Genomic DNA, 8,330 nt, shown 5'->3' with positions numbered 1-8,330 from the left:
TCTTCCTCTGTCTAGTGGCAGTCTAAAACAAAAACTTGTTTCTACTAAATATTATAAAATTGATCAGAGATTATAAAAACACTACCTGTTTTTGTTTTATTCTATAGGGGCTTTCCGCAGGACTTGTTCAAAACTGATTCTCAGTTATTTGGAATAGCCTTCCTTAGTTGGACTGCTGAGGATTTTGTATCTTCACTGTCTGTACAGATTTGCCTTACCAATATGATGATAAATGAGGGGTCAGGTAAAGATGGAAGTTGTTCTTCACTGTTACAGTTGACTTGTTTTCTAACGTTCTTTTCTTTAAATGTTAAGTTTTTATTCTTCTAAGAGAAATGTGAAATTACACCATTATCTATCAGGAAGTTTAGTTAGACCTTGAGGATTTTCAATAGCTCTGATCAAAACCATATCTTTTTACTCAATGGGAAGTAGCTTTATAACTAAGTGAAGAACTTGTGTAGAACTTCTTTAAAAGAGAAACTCAGACTTCTCCACTCCCCTGCCCTCACATACCTAAAATTTAGATACTTTTTAGTTTTGGAGTTCTTTCAGTTATTGAGTGAAAACTCAACATAGTAAAAATACTCCTTAATGCATTTTACTGGGAGGAAAAAAAAAAAATAGCTGAGGCAGTTAGAAAATATCCTTTCCCCTAAATGAGTGGTTAGCTGATTTCCTGAGGGATGAAGTCTTATATCCTTCCAGAATTCATGTTAACATTATATATATATATAAAAATATTTATGGATGTTATGGATCTATAGAGTTATGATATTAAGATGTATATAGATATGTGAAACTCTGTACCTGAATGGAATTCTGTGGGGAGTTCCTTGTACATGGGACTCTGCTCCTTCCCAGAAACTTGCCAAGTGCAAGGCCTTCATGATATCCTGAGGTAGAGAATTTCACCTTCTAAATACATAGTGTGGCAAAAAGCATTGCTTTAGGTCTGAGTTTTCTACTTTCTGGTATGATTCAGTGTCCCTTTCCTCTTGTACTGTAACTGGGTGTCATCCAGTTTTCCTGCTGTGACTTTACATTTTACATTTTTCTTCAGATTAATACAGACTTTGTCAATATAATTCTTTTTTTGAACTTCAGATTCCCTGTCTCCGCACCCCTCTTTCCTCATACCCCCCCCCATGGAAAAAAAGGCTGGTCAGCTCTCTTTTGTTTCTCAATGATCTAGATAAAGCCTTACTGTAACCTTTTTTTACCTCACCTGCAGCAGCTTATTCGTGTGTCTCACTTTCTCAGCCAGAACAAAATCATCCACCTCACTGGATTCTCTTCCACCTGCTCCTATGCCTCTCGAACTGATGTCCCTTTGACTTTAATGCATGTTCTTCTGGGTAAAGTGCATCAGCCTATTTGGTCTGTGGGCACAATAACGCCCTTGTCTCTAGCCAGCAGAATTATCTGCTAGGAGCAATCAAAGACCACAACACGTCATCCCTGCCAGCCTGGCCTTCCAGTTTTATTCATAAAGATGCTCAAATCTTTATTCCATACATCAGATGTCCATCAGACCATTCACAAAGCAGTTCCCTTCAATAGTGTGGTGCTTCACCAAAGAGTTGCTTTGCCATGGGATAGACTTCAGAGCCACATCTATTGCAGGTAGGAAAAAAAAAGCTGTTTAGGTTATGCTGGCCAATACATGCCTTGACAAGAACATCTTTGTTGCAGGCTTAGGTACTGAATTAGGAAACCAGTGAGAGGAAAACAAAGTTTACTGGCTGAAGGTATATAGTCCTTTTCAGTAGGAACGATGAATTCGGTCTGAGGAGAGCTCCAAATCTCTCCTAGGATGTTCACTTTAGGAAATGATGGCTTGTGTTAAGTTTAGTACTACAGAGCGTGGTATGTGTTTACTACAAAATAAGTGTGACTATATTACCTGCTAAGTGGAGTTTAAACAGCTTTCCTACAGAGCAGTCAAGGAAGATAGCAAGATGGAGCTGAGCAACAGCACAGGGCTTATCCTTTGCGAACCGATAAGTTTTTATCTTGATGATCCCTATAAAATACTTCTACTCTCAGGCAGCTCTCAGTTCCCCAAAGCACTTTGCAGACAATGTTTGGTAAGCAGATTAAGTGAAGCTATTGGAAGCCCTGTAAGGAGCAGGAAGGTCTAGGAGCCTTGCAGGGTTTCATACCACTAAAGGCAGTGCCTGGCAGCTGAGTGCCCACCAGCCAGTGCTAAACCCTGTGTGGGCAGGGAGATGGTGAGACTGTCAGGCGCTCTGTCAGTGGATCAGGCAGTGTGTGAGAAGAGATGTGACAGCACACTGTCACAGGTAGGCGGGTGAGGAGGGATGTGTGCAGCTGGCTGCCATTAGCAAGCCCTCTCCAAGAGCTGCCAGCAGCCAGGAGGGGTGCAGAGTGTGAATTTCCCTTAGTCCCCACAGGGATGTGGTTATGCTTAGGAAAGCTGGATGATGGGGGAAGCTAAAGGGTTTGACACTACTGGCAAATGCACAGGATGAGTAGCTCTTTAAGAGAAAGGAAGGGAGGCTGAGGAATGCTGGAGGCAGAGACCTGTGACCTCCTGTCAAAATGGCTAGAATTAGAAAACTCTAATTCTGCTAAGAAGGAATTAATAAAAAATGGGGTTAAAGTCCTTGGGAAAGCAGATTTTACAGAAGTAACAGGGTTGTGCGTGTGGGGGGTGAATGGGCTTTGAGGGGGAAAAAAAAGGAAGCCAAAACATGAAACTTCGAAAGAACTTATTTTTTTTAAACCAGCAGGGTAGGAAGGGGGCACTGGCCATGAAGCAGCTCAGTGGAAAGGAGGGATCTGGGGTCTGTTGTAGATCATGAGCCAAACACAACTGGGCTTTGTCGTGTTGCTGTGGTAAAGCAAGTATAAGGGATAAACAGTATGTTGCCTGAAAGACACGAGGAATAAAGTGGTCAGTGCTAGCAGGGTTTCATCAGGAAGTACGGTATGTTTTAGAGATGCATAAGCAGGTAGTATACTGTGTGATAAATATCTATGGCAAAAATTAAAAGCTCATGTCTCTGTCTTTGTTTCTTTATGCAGTTACTTTCAATTGGGCTAGAGGAAACTGCAGTTTCTATTTTCAGTATCTTCTCAGAATGCATGGAGATATATATTGATATTCTGCATTTTTTCATACTTGATATATAGGGAGATCAAGCTTAAAAAATAACATGTATGTGCACAGGTAAGAAAACTGAATGTGCTGAAAATGGTGAGAATAGTAGAATAGGGTGGCCTTGTTGATTATAAAGTGATTTACTTAAGTTATCTTTCAAGACTGCTTTGTCACTGGGAAATACAAAAAAGGAGAATAATTTAAATTGCTATGAAAGTAATCCTTTCTATTTTCTTCATGGGTATTTGTGGTTTTCTGGTAGAAGCATTCTGAATATGATAGGGTTACTGCACAGAAATATTTATTAAAAAGTTTCCAATAACATCTCCTATAAAAAACTTAATTGTTCCATAATTTTATGCTAAATTTTCCTTTAATTAAAAAAAAGGCTTTATAGAAAAAGTTACTTCTTGCAAAAAATAACAATTAAAAATATAGATAAATGATTTGTTTAAGATGAGGAGTCATTTTACTAGAAACAAATCTAAGTCTTAAAGGGGTAGAAATACCAGGGGAATTTTGACTGTCTCCATTACCCAAATGGTGCCTGCTTCTGTCCATTACTGCTGGGTAGTGGAGCATGGAAAAACGCTGACAGTCAGAGGTGAGTGACCTTCTCTTTGAATGATGACTAGCTGGAGCTTACCACGGTTGGTCCAGGACTTGTAGTGGCCCTGTGCTGACAAGCTCTGGGAGAAACTGGGCTGAATGAGCCACGCATGAACCTGGTCTGACTGGAGGTGAGTCCCCTCTGCTAGGAGGGACTGCAGCACTCTGCCAGTGCCCCAGCTGCACAGCACTTGTCAGGCAGGTAACTAGATGGCTTTGGTCTCCAGCAGTGTATATCACTTGCTGCTTGGCTGAATTCAGTTAAAATTCATGCAAAAAAAAAATTAAACTGGGAGAGTACGGGGAAGTTGGAGTGCCTGGAAAGACCAGGGCAAGCAGGGGTTGGCCAGGGCCACCAGTCACACTCAAGTCAACAGAATAATTTCCCACGGAGATTGTGTAGCCGTGAAGGAAGCAATGTGAAGTAGTCAGGCAAGTAAGACTGGGATCTGCCTCAAGAGGAAAACAATAACAGTAAAGGTAAGAAACAGAGCACAGAGCCAGGGGTAAGAGCTGAAGTGTGATGATGAATACCTGACCCACTCTTCCAAAAGGCTCTGGGTGTAAATGGGCATAGATGGATGGGCTGGTTAAAAGGTATTCTACATAAATAATGGCTTTTGTCTCTGAAAGGCTGTTTATTTTAAACCAGAAGCTCCAGCTAGAAAAAAAAAAGCAAAGCAAAAATCCTGACTACAAACCTTGCCTTTTATACCATCAGAGCTACAAAAACACTGCTGTTAAGTGTCCGTTTCTTTCTGTCAGCAGACAAACCCTGGAAAACACTGTTACATGAGCAGTGCAGTGACTGTTGGTGAGTACATCTGTTGTATATTTACACTTCTTTCAGCAATAACTGCTTGAATGACCCTTGTTCATGCTGTCAGACAAAGGCCGCAGTAGCTTCAGAGAACTGTCTCTTCAAGAGGAAATGTGCATTCCAGTAGCTCCAAAACCAGTTCTGTTCCCAGATACGTTGTCATTAATAATCTGAATTATTTCAGCCAAGGAAATGCAGAAAATGTGGGCTCAAGCTAATGCAAATGAGCACAATCTGTTCCCTACCCATTGATGTACTATATACCTAAAACCAGGCTCTGTTTCTGCTGTGATGGTGCAGTGACTACGTCAGTATGCTTTTGGTCAGTAAGCAAGCTGCTAAGCACTATCTCTGTAGTAAACAGGTATCCCAAGGAGCCATATAATATTCTGCTGGAATAAAATAAACCCATACCCAGGGTCCAAGACCATAGCAAACAAGTTCTCAGCCTCTAGAAATAAGAAGTAGCTGTGATCTTCAATGTAAGGTTTTGCCGATTTACTTTAATGCCAGTTGAGGGAAGTACCTGCCACGGATACAATTTCAGACATGAGAAATGTAAAAGGGTAACACCCACATTTTCAAGGGATGTCTATCCAAACAGGTGCTTTCTGTAAAAGAGGGAAGTTCCTACACAATGTTCCAGGTAAGTTCTTACCCAGCACCCAACAGGGGCGCTCGACTCTCACTGATCACTTATTACAGCGTTTGTCTGAATTGTTTTATTTCAAGCTGTGCCATCAGACTGATCTGATGCTTTATCCAGCAATTTATCTCCTGCTCAAGTATGATTCAGGGTGTGCTAGTAGGTGCACTGCCTGATTTTTAAGAGGATCAGACCAGGTTTCCAGGGTTTTACATTAAAATTCTCCAATTGTTTTAGGTCCTAAAGCAGGAAATTTGGCAGGTCCTCTTGAGATACCATTCTGGACATATTTTAGTATTTTAGAAGTCCCAAGCATTGGATTGAATGAGCCTTTCTGGAAACTCTTGTGCTGATCAGAGACGCTAGCTATCTTGACTGTCAATTGATGATGCATCCTGAGCCCACAGGGAACATGGGACCTTCTTGCCAATGCTTTCTAAAAAGCTACTGCAGTTTTAGCTCCTTAGGGCCTGGATGCCTGGAGTGACACATGTGACTGACAACTGTATATTAAGTAAACAACAACATCTCACAGGGCTGTGCTTTAAGTTACTGTTATCTCCCCTAGCTTTCAGGAACATTGAAGGAAGCCTTTATGTGCTGAGTTAGATGCCGCATAATGAGTCATGACAGTTGGCATTCTGTAATCCTTCTTCATGTAGCACCATGGTAATAAATTGTCCAGGGTGCCTGTGGATCAGCTCAAGAGTTGGCAGATTATGATCTTGCCAGGCTGGAAGTAACAGTTAAGTTGCCTTTTCTTGTAGTGACTTGATAATTCCCATTCTGGAGAGGACTAGAGCACATGAAGGAACTAAGTGAAACAGAAAAACACAATAGAGAAAAATGGTTCTTGAGCTTCTACAATTGGGTGCGGGTGCATGGCTATGTCTGCCTGGCAGTTCTGCACCTGCTAATCCCCTCGCAATCCTCACTGGGAGCCTGTGTAGCAACTGGGGAAACATGGTCCTGGATGCTTACTCTTGCTTCTCCAGCGCTGATAACTTGCCTTCATAAGCATGCTTGAAATGAGCTTAGAAGCTACTCTCAACACGGGGAAAAAAACCCTAATGCTGAGGCCTTGGGGATCGTCTGTTTTGTCCACTCCCTACAAGCTATCCCATTCCTTCCTCTGGCCAAGGCAACCTGGACCCAGAAGCCACAAGATATCCTCAGCTGTTCTTGAAATCTAAAGGCTGTATTGTTTAGGGGTCTTGAATTCGGAGCTAGTCAAGAAATCATGTATTCTAGGCCTGGCTGTTCAAGCAAATTTCTTTCCTGTTTTCTGGCTTCAGCGCCTCCAAAGCATGTTTTAAAATTAAGTAATGCCCATGTTGGAGATGATTTAAAGTAACATTATACTTCAAGTTGCATTTTGGTTACATATACCTCTTCAACTCCTTATATGTGTCTGTACTTTGCCTTAGCACATGTGTCACCATTTACAAATTGTCTGATACAGTAGCAAGTCATGGGGATTGAGCTGACCACTTGTAGTTATGAACTGCTTGTTCCTTGTCTGATTGTTTTTTTTCTCTCTCCTATCTGTACTATTTTAGTGGCATCCTTTGGATGATATACAATTACTCCCTCAACAGCCATCTATCAGCTGGACCTTCTGCCACTCTGACTTCTGTACTGTAGCTTAAAAGCAAAAGCTGTATCCTCTTTCAGATGAGTAAGTAAAAATAACTTCTCTAGAAGAAGCTACAGGGGGAACTTGAGATGGTGAGCATAAACCTAGGGTGACTTTCAGTACGACATGTCAGTACAAAGCATCATTGTGCTAACTGATAAGCATCAGCAGTGTAGGCTTGAAGTGTCTCTTAGATGGCACAGATACGCATATGGATCATTTTGAATACTTCTCATCAGTACTGTTTTTTCCTTCATGTTTCATCCTTATCTTTTAGTATCTGCTTTACTACATAAAATGACTTGCTGCTTACATTTGCTTGAGTGCCACAGAACTTTGGGATTGAACTGAGACTCTTCTATCGAGGCCAGAGAAAGTTGCTTCTACTGCAGTGATGTCTCTCGAAACAGAAAGGATCCACTGTGCTAGGCTAGGCTTTGCCTTAAAACAGTTGCAACCTCACAACAATTGCTAAAGGCAGAAGTCAGCATTTCATAATGGACTTCTGTCTCTTCTGTTCAGGAAATGTATTGCTTCTGCCTCTGAGTGGTTAATAGCGGCATAAGAGCCAGGCATCATGTGGACAGGTGTCATGAAGGTTTTTTAATTAACTTCAGTCCTAAGATGTAGGAACAGTAATCCATCAGCTTCTGCTGTTTTGCCACAGCTCTTCAGATCTGAGCAGTAGTCCCCTTCAGATCCGCTGTGAATTGTCAACACAGTGCTGTGAGCCCACAACCACCTTTGCAATGTTGATCCTTGGTCCCCAACTGACCTGCTGTATGCCACCTGCAAAATCCCCTCTACTCCTGCTGTCTCACCCAGCTGTCACACAGCTCTAGTAGATCAGCCCTGACTTGATGGCTCTCTTGGCATCATAACGATCTAACAGACATATGACTCAAACTAGTTTAAAAAAAAAATAAAATACTGCTCATTTCACTACCACCAGTGAATTGCTCAGTTGGGTCTCATTGAATCCCCTTTGGATTTCCAACTTCAGCTGCTGAAATCACAATTCCCAAGGGATCTCTGGAGCAACTAGTTGTTTTTACTGTACCTAGAACTTGGTTTCTTAAAACATCCCATGTTCAACTCCTAGGGCATGCAGCTTTTGTGGACACTGGAGCTTTTTGCTGGCAAAGCAGGGTGTTGCTTGCTCGACTGTCCTGAGTGGCCTACAAGACTGTAGAGATAATATTTTGTTTTCTTTTTGATTATATCCTTGTACATATGGCAATAAAACAAGAAATCATGGCCTTACAGTGAGGATATTATCTGTAGGAGGGCCATTTGTCTATCATGAGTTCACAGGTATATGATATTTAACATGGACATGTTTGACCAAACTCAGGTATTACCTAATCTCCTTGGCAAAAGGCAAATTCCTCTTATTCCATTCTCTATCAGATAGCAGCTGCATTTCAATAAAAGACAGAAAAATTATAGAGTCATAGAATCATTAAGGTTGGAAGAGACCTCCAAGATCATC

This window comes from Pygoscelis adeliae, unplaced genomic scaffold (genome assembly GCF_000699105.1).
Source record: "Pygoscelis adeliae isolate BGI_AS28 unplaced genomic scaffold, ASM69910v1 Scaffold233, whole genome shotgun sequence".
NCBI classification, from domain to species: Eukaryota; Metazoa; Chordata; class Aves; order Sphenisciformes; family Spheniscidae; genus Pygoscelis; species Pygoscelis adeliae.
This window is presented reverse-complemented; position numbering follows the sequence as displayed.